The sequence below is a fragment of the Zootoca vivipara genome, chromosome 11, assembly GCF_963506605.1.
Source record: "Zootoca vivipara chromosome 11, rZooViv1.1, whole genome shotgun sequence".
NCBI lineage: Eukaryota > Metazoa > Chordata > Lepidosauria > Squamata > Lacertidae > Zootoca > Zootoca vivipara.
In genome coordinates, this window is record NC_083286.1 from 8,322,260 (window position 1) to 8,347,174 (window position 24,915).

The 24,915-nt window shown below is 40.2% G+C and overlaps 1 protein-coding gene across 7 annotated transcripts in view; it reads left to right on the forward strand.

Annotated features, from left to right (window-relative positions):
• The window catches only part of AOPEP (aminopeptidase O (putative)), a 194,842-nt gene that overhangs the window by 35,174 nt on the left and 134,753 nt on the right, over window positions 1-24,915 (forward strand). The window lies entirely within an intron of this gene.

Consider the following 24,915-nt stretch of genomic DNA (forward strand, 5'->3'; position numbering starts at 1 on the left):
ACTCATTCCATAAAGTGTTAGATACTGTTTATGAGATTTCCTTAAGATAGGGTGGAGGTTGAGAGATAGGACTGCTCTTTGACCAACCCAAATTGAAAGGCTTTTTCTTTTGATTTTTTGGATGATACTGTGTAGTTTAGTATATAGATGCTTACTCAGGACTAAATTTCATTGAATTCAGTGCACCTTCTGAGTCAATTTGCATAGGATTGGGTTGTACTATTTAGTGGTATGTATGTTGCGGGTGGAGCTGTGGTCTAAACCACAGAGCCTAGGGCTTGCTGATCAGAAGGTTCACTGTTCGAATCCCCGTGATGGGCTGAGCGCCTGTTGTTCGGTCCCAGCTCCTGCCAACCTAGCATTTCGAAAGCACGTCAAAGTGCAAGTAGATAAATAGGTACCGCTCTGGCGGGAAGGTAAACGGCATTTCCATGTGCTGCTCTGGTTTCGCCAGAAGCGGCTTAGTCATGCTGGCCACATGTCCCGGAAAAGCTGTCTATGGACAAATGTCGGCTCCCTCGGCCAGTAAAGCGAGATGAGCGCCGCAATCTGAGAGTTGTTCGCGCCTGGACTTTGCATGATATTAGATTGAAGTAGCTTTGCATGATATTAGATTGAAGTAGCAGGCTAAATACAGGTGAAACTTGGAAAATTAGAATATCGTCAAAAGTGCATTTATTTCAGTAATACAACTTAAAAGGTGAAACCAATATATGAGATAGATGCATAACATGCAAAGCAAGATATGTCAAGCCTTTATTTGTTGTAATTGTCATTATTTGTCGTTAGGCGGGTCAGTTATAAATGGAATATAATTAATGAAATGTAATAGCGATGTTTATTTTTGTTTATTTTTGTATTATTGTAACTATTTGTTTTATTACTGTGGAATTTCCAAAAGAAAGCATTTGTAAAAATTAAAAGAAAAATTAAAAAATAATAAGTTGCATTACTGAAATAAATGCACTTTTTGACGATATTCTAATTTTCCGAGTTTCACCTGTATGTCCTGGCACTCCCTTTGAAAGGTTTCTCATCATATTATCAGTCTGCCTGGCCACTCATTTGCCATTATGTGTTGAATTAATAGAGCAGCAATTTATACTCCTGTTGGTTAAAGCTAGAACTTACACTATTGTTACTATTTTGAATGCTAATATATGATGTTACAATAACCAAGTACAGTATTTGGAAAGCTTCATTCTTTGGAGGTTAGTAAGATGGTACAGTCTAAACTGTGAAATGTCTATTGCAGATCTCTCATTTGACTGTATTCTTCTTTGGGTTGGGTTATAAAGCAGATAATTCTGCAATAAAGTCTTATGCCATGAGCAAGTGATTAGATTCAGAAGTAGACTTCAGACATTAATGGAATTCCACAGTTCTGTAATAGCTTCCATATTAAATCCAATGGAGGGAGCCATCTTGGTTATGTCTCTCTTTGGGTTCCTCAAACTAAAAATTACTAAGTTAAAATTATAAGTTTTTACATGTATGCATGGTGCCAGCATATCAACTAAATTCTGTTTTCTGTTAAGCATTAGTGGTGAAAATACAGACCCACTGGACTGAAGTCAGTGTATTCATTCTTGATTTATATCTCGAGTAGGAAATGGAAATGAAATGTAGCCAAAGATTTCTTAGCAAGACTGCTAACATATAGGATTTGTTTAAATTGGATGGTTTTAAGCTTTAACCATGTTTATATATTGATGTATGTTTATATTCATTAAAGCATTCACTTCTATGCTGGACTTCAGTGCACACAATGTTAATGCATATTTTCAGGAGTAAGTAAACATTTGGCATCCATTAAAAGGATGGTAATGCTTATAACAGTACATCTTTATCAAGAAACAATTTATGGAACATATAGAAAAAATTGGTGTGTAAACTTTGTATACTAGATGTCTATGTGGACAATATATGTATAAATATATTCTATTTTATTTATGTTTCAGTTTTAAAAGTGTTATTCTGTTTCTTTCATAATCCCACTGTATTGTTTTTGGAACATTTTACTTCCTTTTCTTTCATGGTTACTTCTTTGGCAGGCTTGAATGTGTTTATGCTAGGTAATAAATGCAGGCTTCCTTTTATTATGCCAGCCCAATAGCTCCCATTGCAAGAATCAACAGCCAATGACCTTGTGTCAGTTACTGCTCTGCACTGTCTCTCAGGTGCCAGCCTAAAGTCATTTTCTGTTTTCCTCCATGTTTCTTGAACCAACTTGTCAAATTTGTGGAGAGGGGAACAGGAAATCTTTTCATTTCACCTTTCTCCTGTCTAGCACACCCTCTTTTTTGCAAACATACTTGAAGCTAGTGCTAGTCGGTGTTATTACTTGTGTTGGTCTGTTGCCCTCCACTTCTCAATTTGGTTTTTAGGAAAAACGATGTACTGATCATAGCTCTTTAGCTTGAGATGCATACAGTGTTTTCATATCGTTATCTGATATATTGGTTTCTAACCATGTAGATTTAAAAAAAGAAAAGCATTGCACATAACTGTAATTCAGTGATTATGTATATGTGTATAAAAAGTAATTCAAGCTTCAGATGCTTTTGTGTTGTTGGATAAGTTGATTATGGAACCTCTGAAAAGGTTTGGTTGGGAGAGATGTTTACATAAAAAATGATGCCTAAAGAGATTCAGATATGTTTCTTCACTTGGAAGTTATTCTTCTGCATTTGAATTCTGAAATACAAATGGAAAAATACTTATCAAAGTTATGGGGGAGAAAAACTTTTGACTTGTGACAGCTGCATTTGTTTATAGATTTCTATCTGTAAAATCCTGGTGTAATTTGATCGTAAATGGACAGCTGTTTGAATTCTCATATAAAACCATACTCCAAACAGTTTGCCTCCCGCTTGACAAGAATATGATATATGTCGGAGCAAACATTTTTCTTCACAGTAACAATTACTTTGATAGCAGAAAACAGGCTTGCTAGTCTTATAAGCATTATTTTGTATTATTATGTTCTGATGTCATTGTAACACTTGGTCCAGTTTCTTGTTTGTATTCCAGCACACTTAGCAATGATTTTAAAAATTAGTTTTAGTGTGGATCATATTATGATTATAGCCATAGGTATAATCATATAAAGGTAGGTAACCTTCTGTAGGGGTAATAACTGACTGCATTGCTAGTTTGGCATCCCCAAAATTCTTCATTCAGTGGAATCCTTTGAATTCCAGTTTTATTTTAGATATATAACAGGTTTATAGCTCATAAAGTTGCAGGTCTGTATGTTTAAAAGGTAAAGATGAGGGTTGCTGTTGGTTCCTAAGTCACAGCAGAATCAGAACATGTGACGTAGAATAATGCAGAAACTCCTGGTGATGATAGCAGATAATACATTCCAGCTGTGTGAGCAGTTTGTAGTGATGAGGCAGGAACAGAAGCAAGTGGCAGGCAGTTGAGAAAGTATGTCGGTGAGTAGGTTGATCCAACTAAGAGTGTGGAGTTGCTCAGAGTAAATAGCTGGAGAATGTTCTGAGAGCTTAGAGTGGAAAGTGAAGCATCACTGGTTCCTTAAATCTTTTGGTAGACAGAGATCAAGTTTGCAGTACTTACGGAAGTCCCTTCTGGCTAGCTGCCAGGGTATTCGAGAGGGTAGAAGTCCCAGGGCCAGCAAAGACCCCAGACTCTGGGCTTTCTTTTAAAGTAAACCTCTAACACTTGTAGAATGGAAGCTTATGAAGCAAAATGTACCGGGACAGCTAATTACAGGGTGTGCTTGGAAGGAAAGGGGAACCCTCTTGGGGCTGGAACACTGTCCTTGTGTACAGCTTCCACTGATGGAGCTGGTTAGGTGAAACCCACCCTATATTTTTTACTAGATTCAGACAATATACATGGAACTTCCAGGTTCTTTTGGAAGGGGCTTTCTGGCTCATTTTGAAGCAGTTTTTTAAATCTTTCCTAGTAGAAAAGTGAGTGTTGCCCTATGAAATAAATGAGAAATAAATGAGGATTTTCTTCAGGTACAGTGCCTCAATGGTAACGAGAGTGCAGCTTCTGAGAGTTCCTTGCTCTTGCCCTCAACTTTTTCTCTGCCTTTTCCAACTTGCAACTTCCTCTCCATCATTTCCATTACCTGATGGAAGAGGGTTATTCCTTACTCTCTTATCCCTCAACAGATTCTCAAAGACACCGGTAGGTCTTCATTATATTATCTCATACCATTTAATGCAATTTGTAGATTTTAATTCATTTCCAGATTTGCATTGCATACATTCCTTCGAATGGACATCCCACCTTTAATTTCATTAAGTAATCAAATTCTTGTTAAACTTTCATCTAGTGCTGATGTTATCCCCAAAGCAAAAGAATTTGATAAAAAAATTAACAGCCTGGATTATTTTAAATCCCAAAACAGTTGCACAATTTACCTGTAACATACCTATTCAGTTGCTGTTTATGCTTAACATCTTAAACTTTCCTTGATTTTGCAACATTGGAGAGAGAGAGGCAGGAGAATTTGTTCTTACTCCTATTTCTTTGTAAGCATGTCACCAGAGCCAAACATTGATTATCCAACTCAGAATATAATACTGTGCACTGTAATCTTGTTGTAAAGTTAATGATGTAATACTACATTAGAAAAATGGTCATTAGATTATAGGCTTTATTTAGTCTGCTAGCAGGTTCTTTGATATTTCTTATTAAATTTTGCCTCAGACATTCAGATAAAAGACAATAAATCCATTTTTGTATTACATTTATTTTTTTGAACATTTTATTGGTCAGAAGGGCACATTATTTTTTTTAAAAAAATATTCAAATATATTGAACTATTTTATCAAGCTACATTAATTTTTCACTAAAATGTACCCTGCTCCATGTGTTTTTGTTTGTGTGTGTGTTATATCAGTTCCTCATAGAGACTAACAAGCTCCTCATAGAGACTAACAGTTCCTCATAGAGACTAACAGATCTTCCTGTGTCTGGGGAATAGGTGATTAGTCTTGAAATGTAAATGTTTTTGGTGTTTTGTGAATATTTGTTCATGGCACAACATCACAATAAAATATACTGTTAGCTACAGAACTGGGAACAGGTAGTTGGGGCTAGAAAGTACAGACTGCACTGCTCACATGAAAAATTAAGACAGTTGCTAATGAAATGCAGCCTCCCCTTGAGAACAGAACCCAGATAATCAAATTATTTTTGGGAGACACAACTTGTCAATGGACAGGGATACCTATATCTTTATTAAATGCTCTAAAGCTGGAGAATTAAGATGGACCACTGCAAGATGGACCACATCAGTAAAATTTGACTCATCCCATTCACATGATCTTACTTTCATTCAGATCAATGGAAATATGTTGACTTAACTAATAAGGGATTGCAGTGTGATTGATTTTGGCCTGCATAGCATAGTTTGGATGGCTTTAAAAGGAGATTAGATACATTAATGGAGGATAAGGCTATAACTCCCACTAGCCATGATGGCTATATTGTCAAAGGCAATATGTCTCTGATTGGCAGTTGCTTCACAAGTAGAGACAGTTCTGTTGTGCTCAGTTCCTGCTTTCAGGCTTCCCATAGGCATATGGTTGGCCCCTGTGGAGACAGGATGCTGGTCGAGAAGAGCCACTGGCCTTATCCAGCAGCTCTTCTTATATTCTTTTTGCCTTTATAAAGTGTACAAATTCAATTTTGGATGTGCATAGCTAGTTTGGTGTGTGTATTGCTATGTCTGTCACCTAGGCAACAACTGGAGAAAACTCATCAGACTTTCCTGAAAAGGTGTGAGGCAGAAATTCTATCCTTCCTTTTCTAAGTAAGGGAAATGGTCTTTTATTAGCATGAAGAATAGAAACAGAATAAATTTCCCTAATTGGTTTTTTTTCTTGCATGCCTTCTAGTCATCTGTAAGGATTTGTAATGTAGTGATTGGTTCATGTAACAAAAACTGGGTGGAACCCTTTACCCAGTGCTGAAACATTTGGGATTGATCCAATAGATAGTACACTCTTCGATGCTCATTCAGGTCAGGCTGGAGTGTCCAAAGACTAGTCATCTATTCTATAACAAATTTGGATGTCTTGAAATAGCTTGAACAAGGAGTTTTAGGCTATAATCCTGTAGCCATTTTCGTGCATATATGCCCCATTAAATTAAATTGGACTTCTTTTTTAGTAGATGTGTAGATGAGTGCACCAACAGTTTCGGAGACTTTCTATCAGATACCCTTTTGGTTAGAAGAAAGACTTATCTTATTCCTTATGATTTTTGTACAAAATATATTTTGTACATTTATTGTGCCCTCAAAGAAGAAATAGTCCAAAACATGCCGGTGAAATAAATCTTTATGAGTGTGTAGAGTTTCCCCCCACCTTTTTTTCCTTACAGGAATCGGGAATATCCATTTGGGGTGGTGCTACAGTAATACCTGTTTAGGGAGAATCCTATTTATTTGGAGGCTGTTGTGGGCTAAGGGGTGGCAGGTAGCACCATTAGGACTAATGGTAGCACCAATAGCTGGCTGGAAGGTGAATACCAACCTGAGTGTACCCTGTTGTTCTGTGCTCATGTCTCACTATAGAGTATCATTCACCTACAAACCACTCTTGATCTCATAATTTTCAGGCTTTTTAACACTTGAATGTGATGCGTGCACATAATTCGTAATAGTGGGTGATTGTAATATTCACATTTAGAATAAATCTGCCTAAAACCCCAAGCAATGACAAACACATCTTGATATTTTTAAGCCCCTTTTACTCATTTGAGTGATCCTTGATTTAAAATTATAAATTAGCACCCATTGCTATTGCTAATATCTACAGTGGTACCTCATGTTATGTACTGTCCCCCTTATGAATGCTTCGGGTTACGCGCTCCGCTAACCCAGAAGTAGATGCCCCTTGTTGCGAACTTTGCCCCAGGATGCGGGAGGAAGTCACGCTCCGGCGGCGTGGCAGGAGTGGGAGGTTTCCGGTTACGAACGGACCTCCAGAATGGATAAAGTTCGTAACTGGAAGTACCACTGTAGTTGTCAAGCCATTGTTCCAATGCACTTTGCCACACTGCAATATTTTTTGTAGGTACCACTTGTTCCCTCTTACACCCAACGTGGGTGGTGGCCATATTTGGGGAACACCTTAGGTATAGAAAGTATATTGGTTTGTAATTTAAAATAAAAATTCAAGAATTAGCAGCTTCTAGAACCTGTTTTTGTTTAGAGTGTCAGCTGGTGGAGTGTGAGGTACAAAGGGTAATGGAAAGGGAGAGAGATTTTTTTTATATATAATCTATTTTTATTAATTTTCCAATTAAAACACGATTATATCACATTCATTATTTCAAATTATACAAATACATATCAATTAAACCGAATATTATGCCAAATCATATAATATTTTCTGGAGTTCCCATGCTTCAAAAATTTGGGGATTCCTCGCACCCGTCTACTGCCGTCTTTTTCTAAAGTCCAAATCTTCACTCAAAATCCAAAATAATCCCGATCTTTCCCCACCAGTCACTAAAATATTTTCTTCTTTCATCCGATTTTTTCACAGCTGCTGAAATAAGTATCAAACGAGAGTTCACATATATTCTTCTCCTGTGTGAGTTTTAATCGTCCTGCCCCCCCCATATATCTTCTGTCTGGAATGTCCTGTTGCGTCAGCATTTCAACACGGAGCAGCGCCATCTTAAAAAGCTTAGATCACTTTCGCTTTCTTAAGCTTTTTATTTTTTAAACCAACGATCTTTGTAAAATTTACAGCTTTTCCAGGCAAAGAAACAGCAGTCACATTATGCATAGACTCTTGATAAGTTTGTGGCTCTCCTTGCCCTGTAGCTGAACTTAGCTTCAGATCGCTGTTCAAATTCAAAGTGCGTCACAACCATAAATCCACCGAACGCATTCCAGGGACTCCGACCGTCCAGTTAAAGGGGGGCCTCTCTCTTCAGTAGTTTTACAACTTCAAAGGATATGCTCAATAGAATAGTTTATAATTCATTACTCACTCAGGTATTCTTTATCTCTCATTTGTTCCAAACAAACAAGGACGTCCCGTCCGGGAAGGTATGGAGTAACTCGTAGAGTATATGAAAAAAAATAAAAAAGTTCGCTTCCCTTCTCGTTACGTCCCCATCAATCTTTCTTCCAGATAAAATACAGCTTTGACTTCTCACCCTCAGCAGCACAAATTCCTTGGCAGTAAACAGAGCTTCTTCCCCTCCTTCCGAAGCATGTCAATGAATACGCCTAATTATCTTCTTTAATCATGAAGATCCCGCTCTACAAGTTGGCGTCCGGGAGATCCGACATTTCATGAGTGCTCTCAGCCCAGGCCCCCCCCCCCACTCCTTGAACAGTCGGAGTGGGTTTGGGGGCATCGCGGGCCCGCGGCCCCTCTCCGTAACCCCCGGAGAGGTAAGGGGGTTGCCTTTAACTCCCCTGGCAACCGCCGAATTCCTCATGAAGGTCGGAGGGATGGAACAAGGGTCAGCCATTCCTGCAGGCGGAAGCGGAACTCCTGAAAATTGGTTTTCTTTGATACAAGGCTTGCGTGTTGAGCACACTGCTTTACGGAAGTGAGTTGTGGGCAACTTACAACTACCAGGAGCAATCCCTCAACACCTTCCATATTCTCTGTATCAGGAGGATTTTGGATATCACATAGCAGGATAGAATTCCAAACAAAGATGTGCTCTCCCAAGCCCACATTCCCAGTATGTTCACATTCCTGTCTCAGCTGTGTCTTCAAATGGAAGATGGCAGGATCTCCAAGTACATGTTCTATGGGGAGCTGGCTTCAGGCACCAGGCCCCTTTGCAGAAAATATGTCTGCAAATGTGATATGAAGGCTGGCAACATCAACCCTGCCATGTGGGAATACCTTGCAGACAACTGCTTTGCCTGGATCTCCCCTAAAACATGCTCCTTAGCAGTTCGAAAGCACGTCAAAGGGCAAGTAGATAAATAGGTACTGCTCCAGCGGGAAGGTAAACGGCATTTCCGTGGGCTGCTCTGGTTTTGCCAGAGTGGTGTAGTGGTTAAGAGCGGTAGACTCGTAATCTGGGGAACCGGGTTCGCGTCTCTGCTCCTCCACATGCAGCTGCCGGGTGACCTTGGGCTAGTCACACTTCTCTGAAGTCTCTCAGCCCCACCCACCTCACAGGGTGTCTGTTGTGGGGGAGGAGGGAAAAGGAGATTGTTAGTCATTCGTGACTAGACTTTACTGTCAGGGGTCCTTTACCTTTTTTTTTTTTAAAGTGACCCAAACCTCTCTGGGAATGCATGCATTCTTCAGTATATCTAGAGAATGACTCTATTGAAGAGGGAAAAAATCCTTACAAGAAGTTGTTACCTACAATACACAGGGTGGGTCTTTAGTCTTGCACCATATGGTAAACCAGATTTTCAATGCACAGTTGATGATGGACCTTTTTATTTATCATATCATTTAACCTTATAGTGGTGCCTCGGCTTACGAATTTAATCCATTCCGAAGGCACCTTCGTAGGTCGAAAAATACCTAAGTCGAAAAGCGCCATTGGAAACTCGATTTCCCATGAAAATGCATTGGAAACGGAAAAAATTGTAAGTCAAAGCAACCCCATCTAAAAATTCGTATGTCGAAAAAACCCTATCTAAAACCGCCGCAGTTTCCGTTCGGATGTCGAGAAATTCGTAAGCGTTCGGCCATTTGCCCCATTCGTAAGTCGAAAAATTCTAGTTTAATAAATGAGGCTATTCCAAACAAATTTATGGCTCTGTATTTCTGAAAATCACGTAGTAAATACTTTTTAAAGACCTGGGTTGTTAACCCCTACACAATTTTGTTCAGAAAAAAATTGTTTTCTGGCCTTAGTTGCTCCACAGCTCTGTTGAGAATTGCATAATCTGTGGGTTGCCGTAAAGTTGTTACAAATTGGAGGGCTGATATAATATGAAATGAGGCACCTCGCCTGAATGTTGCTTTTGTTTCCTCTTCAACAAATTAGCATGTTGACATTTGTCACTGATGGATTTTATTATTTGCTGAAAGGGTTTTAGGGGAGTTTGACAGCATGAATGGTTTGTCCTACAGACTTTGAGAATCGATAAAGGCATCTTTGTTCTTTGTGCAAAACACACAACAGATATCTTATTGACAGACACGCATAAAAAGGAAGGCTTGTATAGCTGTTGCACAAAATAAGCTAAGAAAATAATTTTGAAGCCATTGCTTATTCTGTGTTCTCTCTCCCTATGTGTCTTTCTTTTTGTTAACATGTATCTCATTAATCAAAATAATGAGAATTGGTGGATGCTCACTTGATAAATGGAAGGCATTCTATTTTATACCCTGAGCAGTGTGCATACGGTTTGCGGAAACTGATAAAAGCAAAACACAAACAGCATTCAATAGTATGATTGGTTTATTATGAAAAGTATCTTTACCAATTGAGATCTAAGATAGGTGTTCTAAAACTTGTTGAATGTGTAAAGCAAAGATATAACAAACTTACTGTGTGGATGGAGAGAATCCTTGCATGTTAAGATGGAGTTAGATAACATTTAAGTCATGCTGCTTTGTTGCTTGTTTCTTGCAGAAGAAAAGGGGAAGGCAGTTTATTAGTTCCTGATGTCTTCATTGCTTGAAACTGTACAGAATATTCAGTAAGACTATGCAGATATTGCATGCAAATCAGGCAGTTTGAAGACTTCATAATTCTATTTACTTATTGAAACGTTTTGTGGCATGGAAATTTTAACTGGATATGATGTGATCTAGTAAAGGAAAACTATACGTCTCCCTTCTTGGTAAACAGAAATTACTGCCAGGTTCTCAAGACGTACTAACTGAAGTGTATAAAGTTAGGTGCTGGTAATACTTTTCTTCATTGCCCCAACCCCAATTTTCTGCTAGAAAAACCTGTTGCCAAGGAGTTGATTTTTTTTTAATTGCTTATAACACAGAAGGCAATTCCTTCCCATTGGGTTTGTGTGACTAGGCACTGAATTTTTAGCAATATTTTTAAACATTTTAAATGGGTTAGCACCTGCGACGGGGTGAGCTCCCGTTGCTCGGTCCCAGCTCCTGCCAACCTAGCAGTTCGAAAGCATGTCAAAGTGCAAGTAGATAAATAGGGACCACTACAGCGGGAAGGTAAACGGCATTTCCGTGTGCTGGTCTGGTTTGCCAGAAGCGGCTTTGTCATGCTGGCCACATGACCTGGAAGCTGATAAGATAAGATAAGATAAACTTTATTTCGGCCATAGGCCCATAATGTACTGCAACCAAGAATAAAACAGTATAAAACCGACAAGTATAAAACCGACATACATAAAAACAATCAGACAAATTAAAACATAAAAGAATCAGAACAATCAGGCAAAATTAGTTCCTCATACAAGGAACATTGTACAACTTTTTAAAAACGTTTCAAGTAGTTTTATGGGGTTTTTAGCTATGGTTAAAACGTTAGTGCATTGCAGGCCATCCTTTTCCATTACTCAGCTCAGAAGGTTACTTGAATGATGTATCTTAGTGTCAGTAGTCGTAAAGTAAGTTATGCTGTTTTTTATAAGAGAGAACTGAAATCAGATATCTTGCTACAAGTAATGTTTTGGTCGTATCATCATCTTGCAGCAGGTATGTTAATTGGGTCTCCAGCGGTTTGTCCGTGATTTCCAGAATTAGAGGGTACAAGATTTTAGTCCGAGCGGGCGTATGCAGGGGGCAACAGAACAGTATGTGGTAGAGGGATTCTATTGTTCTGTTGTCACACGTGCATAAAACTGAGATTTGGCCTTTGGAAAACCTGTGCCCCAGGACATTGGATGGGAAAACATTAAATCTTGCTTTGGTGAAGGCGAATCTGTGGGCTGCGACAGAAAGAAAAGACAGGTACGATGGAATCTGATGCGTGGGCTGTATGCCTTGATTCAGCGGGGAACATGTTCCACCTCCCGTTATAATATTTTGATGGAAACCGTAGTTATCTAGTTTTTGAATTATAGTTCTTTTGGCTGAGGGAAGATCTAATTTCAATAGGTTCGATGGGAACAATCCGTAGGACATAATTTTGGAGTGGATTTTTTTTGCCCAGGGACTAACAAAGTCGTCTCTCCAAAGACATTGAATGAGATGGTGATTGGGCAATCTATGCCACAAGGACAGCCAATAGCAGAAAATATGCTTCCATAAGGAGTTTTCTAACGAGGGAATTTTAAGTTCAAGGCGAATAGCTGCATTGCTCACGCACTGGGGCAATTTCAAAAGGCGTCTCAGAAATTGGTTCTGAATTGTTTCTAGGGGCGCCAGATTTACTGATGCTCCCCATAACGGGGCAGCATAAGCCATTGTCGCCACCACTTTAGCTTTAAATACCTTTAAGGCAGATGGTACATGTAAAGCCCCTTCCGAAAAGAAGAAACGCAGTAATGCGTTCGAAAGGGCTTTGGCCTTGTTTTGGAGGTAAGCAATATGCGCTTTCCAGCCCATGTTGTGTTGAAAGTGCACTCCCAGGTATTGAAATTTTTGAACTTGTTCGATAGGTTTCCCATCCAACATCCATTTGTACAACTTCCGACTTCTGGAAAAAATAAGCACTTTCGATTTAGATTGATTTATGGTAAGGAGGTTAGATTTACAGTACAAAGCAAAAATCTTAAGTGCCCTCCTTAAACCGATTCTAGAGAACGAGAGTATCACAGCATCGTCAGCATACAGCAATAAGGGGCAGCGGTAATCCGCAAGGCGAGGAGCGTGGATAGCTAATTGTGACTCGGCTAGAGGTGTTCTCATGTCGCTTATAAATAGATTGAAAAGATAAGGGGCTAAAATGCACCCTTGTCGAACTCCTCTGTTGATGGGTACGGAGTTTGTGAGGACACCAGTAGGTGTTATTCTCACCCTGGCGGTCGTCCCATCGTGGAGTTGGGTTATTAGCCACAATAACCTTCTATCAATGCCCCAATGGGCCAATTTTCCCCATAATAGTTTTCTGGGTATGCTGTCGAACGCGGCCTTCAAATCTATGAAGGCAGCACAGAGTTGGCCCCGCTCAGAAGAAGAGTATTTCCGAGCTAAGTGGTATAAAATTACTGCATGGTCCGTGGTTGAACGGTGAGCTCTAAACCCAGCTTGTTCTGGGCCGATGAGATGGAGTTCCTCTGCCCACTGGGTCAGTCTAGTTAACAGAAAACGAGCGTATATTTTCCCGATAATCGACAGGAGACTGATGTTTCGATAGTTTCCCGGATCATCGGGGGGGCCTTTTTTGTGTATTGGGATGATGATGGCCTCCTTCCACGTTCTGGGCACGAGACCAGTAGCATTAATTGCATCAAAAGTTGCGGCAAGTATGTTTGCCCACCAGGCCGGATGTAGCTTTATGGCCTCCGCTGGGATAACCTGGAAGCTGTACGCCGGCTCCCTCGGCCAATAATGCGAGATGAGCGCGCAACCCCAGAGTCGGTCACGACTGGACCTAATGGTCAGGGGTCCCTTTACCTTTAACATGGGTTAGCACAAAAGGTATATGGTAATTTAAAATTCTCCTGAATACATTTGGTGTATCCCTTCAATCAGATTTCATGCCCTTTATTTTTTTTATGTCATCTTACTAGCTAGCTTGATAGAAGTAGATGTAGGTAGGTAGCTGTGTTGGTCTGACGCAGTTGAAATATATAAATAAAAAATCTTCCAGTAGCACCTTAGAGACCCACTAAATTTGTTCTGGGTATAAGAAGTGTGCATGCACACAATTTTTTTTATTTATTTTGACAGAAGTAGACTTCACAGTTAATAAAGGTCCACTGAATCTCCCCCCTGCCCCCTTTTAAATGGCTATTCAAAGCTACATGACTTTCCTTCTGGCCTGAAGAAACGGCATAGTCTTCTTTTAATAATAATAATAATAATAATAATAATAATAATAATAATAATAATAATAATAATAATAATATATTATTTATACCCCGCCCATCTGGCTGGGTTTCCCCAGCCACTCTGGGCGGCTTCCAACAGAAAAATAAAACACAGTAATCTATTAAACATTAAAAGCCTCCAGGGCTGCCTTCAGATGTCTTCTAAAAGTCTGGTAGTTGTTTTCCTCTTTGACATCTGTTGGAGGGCGTTCCACAGGGCAGGCGCCACCACCGAGAAGGCCCTCTGCCTAGTTCCCTGCAACTTGGCTTCTTGCAACGAGGGAACCGGCAGAAGGCCCTCGGTGCTGGACCTCAGTGTCCGGACAGAATTATTCCCAACTTTGATAGATTCTCCCCCTATGCTCCCTTAGATTTCTGCCTTAGATTTCTGTTTTAAGAGCTTTCCCAACATATATCAGTAATATTAACATCCATGTATGGTCAACCAGTACTATTATTCCCAAGCAGACCCTGAGAGCTTTCCTAACACCACCCCATGAGAATTCCATCTGATGTTCTTGACAGTTACACCACACCAGCTCTCTCACAAGCTGGACACAAGCCAGATTTAAAAGTTTATTCTGCTTTATTAATTTTGGCAAAGGGATCAGTACTATGAAAATAATTGCAACATGGGTAACAACTCTTAATGCAGCCATGGTATGTTTCCATTGTTTGTCTACCTCCCCTCTTGGGGAAAAGGGTTGACCATAATTTAAGAAGTTAGCCCTCACGAAAGTCAGTCCAGGGCTTCCAGCAATAGCTATGATGGAAAGCTGCAAAGCACAAAATCCATCTGGAAACAAATAATAACATTCATCAGTGACGAATGTGACAAATGTCAGACTGAAACAAAACACCCTGTTAGGGATTATTTATCATGTTTATCAATTTAGTAAAAGTACTTGGAGGCTTACAAGGGCAATGTACATTTCGATCAAAAGACTTTAGATTGGGTTCTTGTATGTTTGTAGTTATACCATAAATAGGAGCAATGAAAAGACAGGGCTTCTATTCACCTTTAGAACAGGATCAGAGAAGTGGCAGATGCCCTTTCTGGTTAATTACTTCAGTGTCTTTTACTGTATTAAACTGAAACCACCCATTTAAGTTGTGTAAGCCTCCTATGCAATAAAGGGGAGTAGTTTGGTGGTAGGGCAAACACTTTAAATGCAGTTGGTCCCAGGCAACTCCAGGTGGGGCTGGGAAATACTCCTCCTGAAATCTTGAAGTGAAATGACTTATTGCAGTCATTACTAAACTAGGTGGATCAATCGGCTGACACTATATAAAGCAGGCTCCTAAGTGATGCAGCAGCAGTCCTTTGTGAATTGAACCCATGAATAGACATATTAATTGTATGAACTAAGAAGCCCCAGTGCACTTTGGTATTAAATTAACTGGTTGCTACTGTAATTCCCAGTGCCACCATAGAAATACAGGGAAGAGTAAAACTCTTTTTGGTAACTAGAGTGGTTGGAAGGTCATTTAAGATTCCTGTGTGATTGGGAGAATGCCTAAGGGCACTGACTCTGTCCTCTACCCCTCTGTAGTATGAACAAGGTTTTCTCGTGAAATTGCTGGAGTAAATTACTCCCCAGGTGACCTTGTCTACCTGATATTACATACCGGTATATCAAATAATTTAGATCCTAGGCATAACAATGTAGTGTGTAACCAGGAATGTGTGTGCGCCTCTAAATACCAATTGCTGGGAATCACAAGTGGAGAGTGTGCTGCTACAGTCAGAACCATTTTGTGGGCTTCCTGTAGGCATCTGGCTGAGCTCTGTGAGAACAAGATCATAGAATCATGGAATCATAGTTGGAAGAGACCACAAGGGCCATCCAGTCCAACCCCCTGCCAAGCAGGAAACACCATCAAAGCATTCCTGACAGATGGCTGTCGAGCCTCCGCTTAAATACTTCCAAAGAAGGAGACTCCACCACACTCCTTGGCAACAAATTCCACTGTCCAACAGCTCTTACTGTCAGGAAGTTCTTCCTAATGTTTAGGTAGAATTTTCTTTCTTGTAGCTTGAATCCATTGCTCCGTGTCTGCTTCTCTGGAGCAGCATAAAACAATCTTTCTCCCTCCTCTATATGACATCCTTTTATATATTTGAACATGCCTATCATATCACCCCTTAACCTTCTCTTCTCCAGGCTAAACATACCCAACTCCCTAAGCTGTTCCTTATAAGGCATCGTTTCCAGGCCTTTGACCATTTTGGTTGCCCTCTTCTGGACATGTTCCAGCTCTTCAGTATCCTTCTTGAACTGTGGTGCCCAGAACTGGACACAGTATTCCAGGTGAGGTCTGACCAGAGCGGAATACAGATCCTGGACTAGATGGGCCTTTGGCCTGATCCAGCAGGGCTCTTCTTATGTTATTGTATGAGTATGATGAGAAGAGGCAAGTAGTGTACCTAGAACAATCTCTGACCCTGTTCAACACCAGGAAACCAGCCATAGTAGGAATGCGTAGTGCACACTGCTCTTCGTCAGCCTTTTTTGCTGGTAGAAAACTAGGGCAGGCTGCACAGCATTGCCTGTGTAGATTGTGAATATCAGATGTGCTGAAATAAATAGATAAGTGATAAGCTGGTCCTGAAGCTGACAAGCGATAAGAGGAAAATTGTTATCTGTATTCTCAAGGGAGGGAATTGTAATGTGCAGAATCCGTAGAGACTGCTTTCAAAACAAAAATAGGTTTGTCTGTAGACTCTTGCCGACTGGAATCGAAGTCTGGACTTAAAAGGCTTAGAGCTAAAATTTCAAAGACATCTGTGGGCTTTACCCACATGACTTCCTTTAACTTTGAAGTGAGTCATATGCCTAACATCATGGTTTTGTGAATTTACTTTTTAATTCAGTACACTGAATTACTCTTCATTGTTTGGAAAAAAAAGTTCCCCATTGATCTAAATGTAGTGTATTAAATAAAGAGGTTAGCTGGACATTTCAGCAATGTATTCACAGTTACAAAATGTTCTCATACAGAGTCTTTCCCATATTATTTCATTATATGCTTATGGGTGAAATAGAGATTCTAGACCACATTGGTAACTGTGAATAAATACCGGTAGAAATGTTTGCTGTGACACAGAGTATATTGGTGTTCCTTTGCTCATATAACATTAAATTTACAGTTCTCAACCATTTGAGTTCAGTGGGCTTCTTGGGGAGGAAGAACGGGATGTGAATTCAATCGATTAATCAAAACATACATTACCCCTCCCCACCCTTTCTCTATATATAAGCGCCTGGGGACTTCTATTTCAGTGTATCTGAAGAAGTGTGCATGCACGCGAAAGCTCATACATACATACATACTCCTAGGTATGTGTAGGATTACAACCTAATTCACCCATATTGAATACAACTTGTTTTGAAGGGAGGCAAAATTGAAAAAGACCAAATGTGCCATAAAATGTATTTAGGTACATTTGTGTATTATCACGGAGCTTTCAGAGCATTTTCAGAGCATATAATGAAGGTCAAGAAGAAAGGCTGGGAGTGCACAGTGAGGTTTTGTTTGTGTTTGTTTGTCTATTACCTATATTTCCAGACTACTCTTTATCCAAAAGATCACAGTTGTTTATAATAGCCATATGAAAATAACAATAAAAGAGTCATAAGGTAATAATTAACTCAATTAATACAATCAATTAGTTAAAAATTGATTTTCTAGATCCATTTCAATTGGGGTTTATGCCCGGTTTTGGCACAGAAACTGCTTTGGTCACCCTGTATAATGTCATTTGTCGGGAGAGAGAAAGAGGAAATGTGTCCCTGTTAATTTTCCTTGACCTCTTAGCAGCTTTTGATGGCATTGAACATGGTATCCTTCTGGACTGCCTGAGTTTGGGGTGGGGAGCAGTGTTTTGTGGTGGTTCTGGTCCTACTTAGGTGGTTGTTCCTGGAGGATGTAGCTTGGGGAGTGTTTGTCAGCCCTGTGGAGCCTTCAATGTCAGGTTCCGCAGGGTATGATTCTATCCCCTATGCTGTTTAACATCTACATGAAACTGCTGGGTGGGGTTATCCAGAGGTTTGGAGTATGTTGTCAGCAATATGATGACGACACAGCTCTTTACATCTGCAGGTGAGGCAGTGGATGTGCCTTGATAATGGACTAGATGAGAGCCAACAAACTGAAGTTTAATCCAGATAAGACTGAGGCACTGTTAGTGGGTGGTTCCCTAGACCGGATGGCTGGGAGGTTGCCTGCTCTTGATGAGGTTACACTCCTTCTGAAGGGAGTACTTCGCTTGGGGGTACTCCTGGATCCTTTGCTGTAGCTTGATGCTCAGGTGGCCTCAGTGGCATGGAGTACCTTCCATCAGCTTTGGCTGGTGGCTTTATTTGGACAGGGATAGCCTAGCTACTGTTTTCTCTGCTCAGGTAACCTCTAGGTTAGATTACTGCATGGTGCTATATGTGGGCTTGTCTCTGATGGCGGTTCAGAAACTTCAGCTAGTGCAGAATTCAGCATCCAGGTTTCTCACCAGGACAATACAGTTTGAGCATGCTACACTGATCCTGGCCCGATTGCACTAGCTACCAGTGAGTTTCTAGGCCCAATTGAAAGTGCTGTTTTTGACCTACAAAGCCTTAAGCAGCTCAGGTCTGCAATACCTCAAGGACCACCTCTTTCCATATGAACCTACTCAGACCCTGAGATCATCTTTTGAGGCCCTTTTTTGTGCACAAGAGGTCCGGAGGGTAGCAATATGAGAACTGGCCTTTTCTGCAGTGGTTTCCCATTTGTGGAATGTGCTCTTCAGGGAGGTTTGGTTGGTGCCTTCATTATACACCTTTTGGCACCAGGCAAAAACGTTCCTCGTTAACCAGGCCTTTGGTTGATTGACATATGATGCCCTTTTCAAATGTGTTGTGAAAGAGCAGATTATTGGTTTGTTTTTGTTTTTATTATGTATTCTGTGTTTTTTATATTGTGATTCTATGTTGTGAACCACCCTCAGATCTACAGGTATAGGACGATATAACAACAACAACAATAATAATACAATTACAACCGTGCAGCAAAAAGAGGATTTTCTGTTCACCTGGTCTCATCAAACAAGTAAGATATCCTCCCAAAGGTTATGGGGCCAATGTTAATGTACCATTAATTTAAGTGTAACAGTGAAGCAAAGCTTTAAATAATGTTACATTGAAATCAATAGAACAGACAAATGTTTAACTTTTATCCAATATGTACATGTCTATCTGTAGGATGGGTCTGGATTAAAACCACTCTTCCCAGCTAGTATTTGTTTTTGCAAACAGTAATTAATTTGCTATGGCACAGTCAATTGCAAATCCATTCTGGGGATAGAAAACTACAATAATGAAGGTGTTCAATGAACATGGCCAATTCCTGTAGCAAAACAGTTTTAACCCTGCAACAGACCAATGATTTTTTGCATATGCAAGTTCCATTTACACAGAGTGTGATCTGAATCTACTATTACACAGTGTTACAACTCTTCCTACCTCACTGACCATCATGATAGCACCATTTCTCATTTGCTCTTGGGAATGTGCTACCTCTGAGGGGTCACTACATTCAGTGCTCCAGAACTATGTTGACTCTTATGCATATAATATAATGTATTTTTAATCTTTGTTGGAAGTCACCCAGAGTGGCTGCGGAAACCCAGCCAGATGGGCGGGGTACAAATAATAAATTATTGTTATTGTTCTTAAATGCAGAAAACATTACCTTCTGGTAGTCTAAAAAGACTGAGTCTTGTGCTTTGTATATGCAAATTGATAGCTATCTAATTTATAAAGGAATGTCTTTATTTCATTATAATATAAAGAAGTTCAAGCAAGCTAGGGCTGAATTGATTTCACCCTTGCTAGCCTTGATCCCAGGAAAATCGGAGGAGTATTATATCAAGTTCCTATTGGAAGACCGGTCAAATGCTACAACATTAGCAGTGGCGAAGTTTCTATCGGTGGTTGCAAGAATCAATGATCCCAACTCTAAGTTTGAACAAAATGTTTTTGAAACCTGAAGGCAGGATGTCCTTATTGGGTATTGCTTTGTAATGAATTGATAGGTCTATGGACCGTAATAAAGATTGTTGTTGTTGTTATTTCATTATAATATGTAAGTTGTTTGGATTCAGTCACTTTTAATTGATAAAAAATGCATATGTTTGCACAGAGTCATTTTGGTTGTTTGACAAGTATGATTACCTCAGTGTGTTAAAATTCACTGTTGTGAATTTTATCCCTAATCATTCCTATTTTGGTTTTAAGAACATGAATCAAGTACAGTATGTTAGAAAAACCTTTTGTCCTTGTGTGAGTCCCTCTGTTTTTTGTTTTTTACCAAAGAGCTTCATTAAACATTAAGCATATACACTAAATTAAGCTAACAGGTCTATGATGTTTTTGTTGATTACGTAGTACATGAGAATGATCTAATGTTTTCTCCCCTGTGGCTAATTTTCAAATTGGCACCTGCTACTCTTATTAGTCTTGAAGCCAAGCTGTATAGACTTGCTGACAGAGAGCTGAGTCTCATGCTGGTTAAACCATGGTTTGGATTTCAGTTGCTCTTTAAGAATTTGTTAAGGAAATTTAAGAAGTTGCATCTTTAGATCTTCAATAAATAAGAAAGATTTGAGCTTGGTGGAAGAAAGTATATCTGTGCATTTACATTTGTGGTGGTGGTAGGAGAGGTTCCTGTGTATTCTATGAAATGGTTTGGTCTTGTGGATCAAAATTAATACATATGAGGACTTAGAGGATTCTCATCTCATTTTATATCTTAGCTAAAAAAAGAGAATCACACAGAGTCAGTTCTCAGGTTCTCTTGTAATATATTCTGTTGGGTGAGAATTCATAAGATTGCCTTTTCAACTGAATGATGCGAAAAACAAACATTAGATTTGATCACTATAATGCCCCTTTTATTGAAAAACGTACCCAAGAGTTCACATGTAGAAAACAAGCTATTACCAGCAATTTGTTTTCTATAGGGGTATTGGGAGCCACTCCAACTTTCTGGGAGGGATTGCTAAAAAAAATTAAAACTGGGTGCGGTTTTCAGTCCTTTTTACTCCACCCATGAACCTGTTCTAGCCTGCTTTTGAAGTTGCCTGCAACTTGGGTTCATGCTGTGTTATAAATTGAAAGCATAGCACCCTGAGGCTCTCCATAATATAGGAAGACTTGGTCAAATTGTAAGCTTTCTTTCTTTTGACTTCAACCAGAGAAACAAGTTAATTTTCCCTAACTGTTACTCATTATATTCACAACTTCATTGTTAAAAGGAAGTTTCAGTTTGATGCATAAAAGAACTTTGGGAGAGGACAGCTCCAAAAACCATCAAGAAAACACATTTATCAAGTCACATTTGCTTGGTGAATCTGCGTAACTGCAGCAAAATACAAGAAGCTTCAATGGTAGTCTCCCATGAAAACCCATGAAAACCTGGCAATTCCATTGTGTCAGAAAGCGAAAACACTTAGAGAGCACTGCTGGGATTTGAGATTATATAAATTAGGTTGAGATAATTCAGTTACACAATTTTAATCCACTAAAGATATTGTGTCTGACACAAAATTAGGTGTATGGTAGTCTGCCCAAGCACAACCACAATACTAGTGTTGTGGAAGAAGTCCGGAGTTGGTTAACGTTACAAGATACATCAACTGAACAAGCTACATCAGTCCACCACTATAAGGCTATATAAATCAAAATCCCAGCACAACTCTGTGGATAAGTTTCACAGGTGGCTTTGCTACTGTTTTTGCCATGTATGAGGCCTTAGCTTCATATAACCTCCTTCTGTCACAAGGTGATTCCCTCCCTCCCTCCAATCACCCATGATGAGATCCACATGTGTTGGATTTCCTGTATACCACATGAATGCTGAATTGATTTTCAAAGTTTGCCATTTGCGTGGAGAGTGGAAGAACAGTGCATGTGTTTGGCACTTCACAAAAATATTCACATCATATGTATGGTTTCCCTGCCCATAGATCTTGGTCACCATAACAATTTCCATACAAATACCCACAACACATCACTGTGGGCAATGTAGAACACCATAAGAACAGCATACAGATTCCCTAGTACAGTTGTTGCTGTTGTTGTTGTTGCTGTTGTTGTTGTTATTGTTATTGTTGTTATTATTAATTATTATTATTATTATTATTATTATTATTATTATTATTATTATTATTATTATACCACCCTTCATCTGAAGATCACAGGATGGTTCACAACAAAAAAATACAAAATGAAAACACAAATACATAATAAATCAAAAACCAAAACAAATCAATAACCCCCTCCTACAAACACATTTAAAAGTTAATGTTGATCAGCCGAAAGGGATCTGGCCATGACAAAGGACTGATTTCACTATCCCCCACTTTCAGATCCCCCACTTACCAGTACTTCCCAGTTAAGAAAACAAGGTGCAGAGTGTCATGGCAGAAATGAAGTCCTGAACCACCCAAGAACCAGTTTCCTTGGCATGGATGTTGAAGTCCCCCCAGAATCAGCAGTCTGGGATTTTCAACACCACCTCCAAAACCAGCTCAGGCACAGCGACTGTTGCTCAACAAGGTGGATGGTAAACTAGCAGAATCCCTAATCTGTGCCAGTTGCTCAGTGCCAGGAGCACACACTCTAGACCCCCCCCCCTCAACTGGACAGAGAGCCTGTTGAGACAGTTGGAATCTCTATAGACTACGGCAACTCCCCCTCCCTGACCCTCAAGTCCGCCCTGATGTTGCACCGAGTACCCAGGTGAGCACCCTGCGCATCCACCCAGGTCTCAGTGATAGAGACCAGATCAGCCTCCAGGTTTTATTTGCCTGACATTCAGTAACAGTAGCTTCAGGACAACCACAATTACCCTGGTTGGAGGAAGGGCTGGCACATGACAGTCACCAACTGCCCCTTTCTCAGCCTGCCCCACTCCCCTCTCCTTCACTGTGATTGGCACCAGCTCTGCTCTCCCCAGCTCATCTCACCTCAGACACATCTTATGTCCTTTGAGAAACAAAAAGAAACCCTAATTTAAAAACAAACAAGTTAAAAAAAAACTGTTACAAATAATTCAAAACATTTTAAACAACCCAAGAGTCAATTCAGCAGCTTCAGCAGTCCCACCTTTCCAGGCCAGTCAGGGCCCTGCCCTCCCAGGCCAGGTAGAAAAGGCCTGCAAGGAGCAACAGAGCAAACATACGCTGTATCTATGTCAAAAAGTAAAAATTAATAAATTAGTGGCACCCACCCTGTGGAATGTCCTCCCATCAAATATCAAGGAAATAAACAACTATCTGACTTTTAGAAGACATCTGACGGCAGCCCTGTTTAGGGAAGTTTTTAATGTTTGATACTATTTTTAATATTCTGTTGGGAGCCTCCCAGAGTGGTTGGGGAAACCCAGCCAGATGGGCAGGGTATAAATAAATTACTACTACTACTACTACTACTACTACTACTACTACTGCAGTTATTTTAAAAGGCAACTTAACTTCACAGGGTTTCCTAATATATTTCTGTTTTACATGCTATCTTTAAAACCAAGCATTTGAGAGTTCTTTAAGTACCGGTAGTATTTTTTTCTTAATTTCAAGGTATGTATTAATTTATTACTATGGTGATGTGAACTCCCAGGATGGAGCAGAGACCTGATGTTTATATGTATACCACCCTGAGACCTCTGGGTATAGAGTGGTATATAAATTCAACAACAACAGCAACAACAACAACAGGATGGTCAGACTTAGCAAGAAGCAAACTTTTTTAAAAAGTCATAATGAAAAGGAGTGATAATAAAATATAATGGACTTCCGGTCTGCCGCCATCAGCCGCCGGTGGGGTCCGTTTCGGTCTCCGAGACACCCGCCGCTACCGGGGAGGGGGAGAGTCGCGCGGGCGCCGTGACCTCCCGGAGAATCCCCAGATTGTGCGTTCTGGGGGCCGATACCCAGCAGCGCTCCAAAAAAAGCCATGGAAACCGCCCGGAGAGCCCCCGTTGGAGCCTCCGAGAGCAGGCTGTACATGGCGGAGCCTTGGGTCCATTGCTACCCCGGTAGCGGAAAGCTCCGAGCCGGAGACAGAGGAGCGGCAGATACCTTCAAATCAAGATTTGGACTGTGAGTAAGATAATTCAATTTGACTTTAAAAGAAGAATTTGGACCTGGGAGGGGAATAAAAAAACGGAGGTCGTTCCCCCCCCCCACCCGGAAGGCTGTGCCACAACTAACTTGCCTGCAACCGATTGAAGAGAAGGGGCACGGATCCCCCTGAAAATTGAACTTGTATCCCCCCTTAGAAGGCAGAACTAAGGGGGGGGAATATATATTTTAGACTGCGTTGGCAAATTTGTTATTGTGATAAAGAACCCCCCCCCGGAAACCGGGGGCAGGAGCCTAAAGCCGCGACCAGCTGACAACATAAGGATTTATAAAGAGTAACTGCTGCGATTCTGTGATCTTTTTTTGGATTATACTTTGGATTATATTTAAGTTGATTGACGTGACAAAGTGGAGAACTGGAAATTTTGGATTTAGAATTTGAATTATAAACGACAAATATGGTTGGAAACAAATAAAGGAACTAGTTTGGACATTACAGCACCATCTCTGGCGGATCAGGTTACAATTCCCACGGGAACATAGGACAAAGAAGGCTGCCAGCCAAAACAACCCGCTTACAAATGGAGGAGGTCGAGCTGCAACATATTTTAGACTTTATTAGAGAAATGACAGAGGAAGTACGTTAAGGCAAAGGAAACATTCAAACTTTAAAAGAAGACCAACAACAGATATCCCCAACGGAAACTTTAGAATTGGAAGAAGAAGAAATCATTGAACAACGGACAGAAAATAAGGAGCAATGGACTGAGAAATCAATGCAACCTGTGAGAGAGGAAGCATTGACCACCTACGTGACTTTGGATGCTAAGGACCAAGATGGACTCTGGGACCTGGTCTGCCCAGTGAGAGAGGGCGACCAGATCCCAGATAGAAACAAAGAAACTGAGGA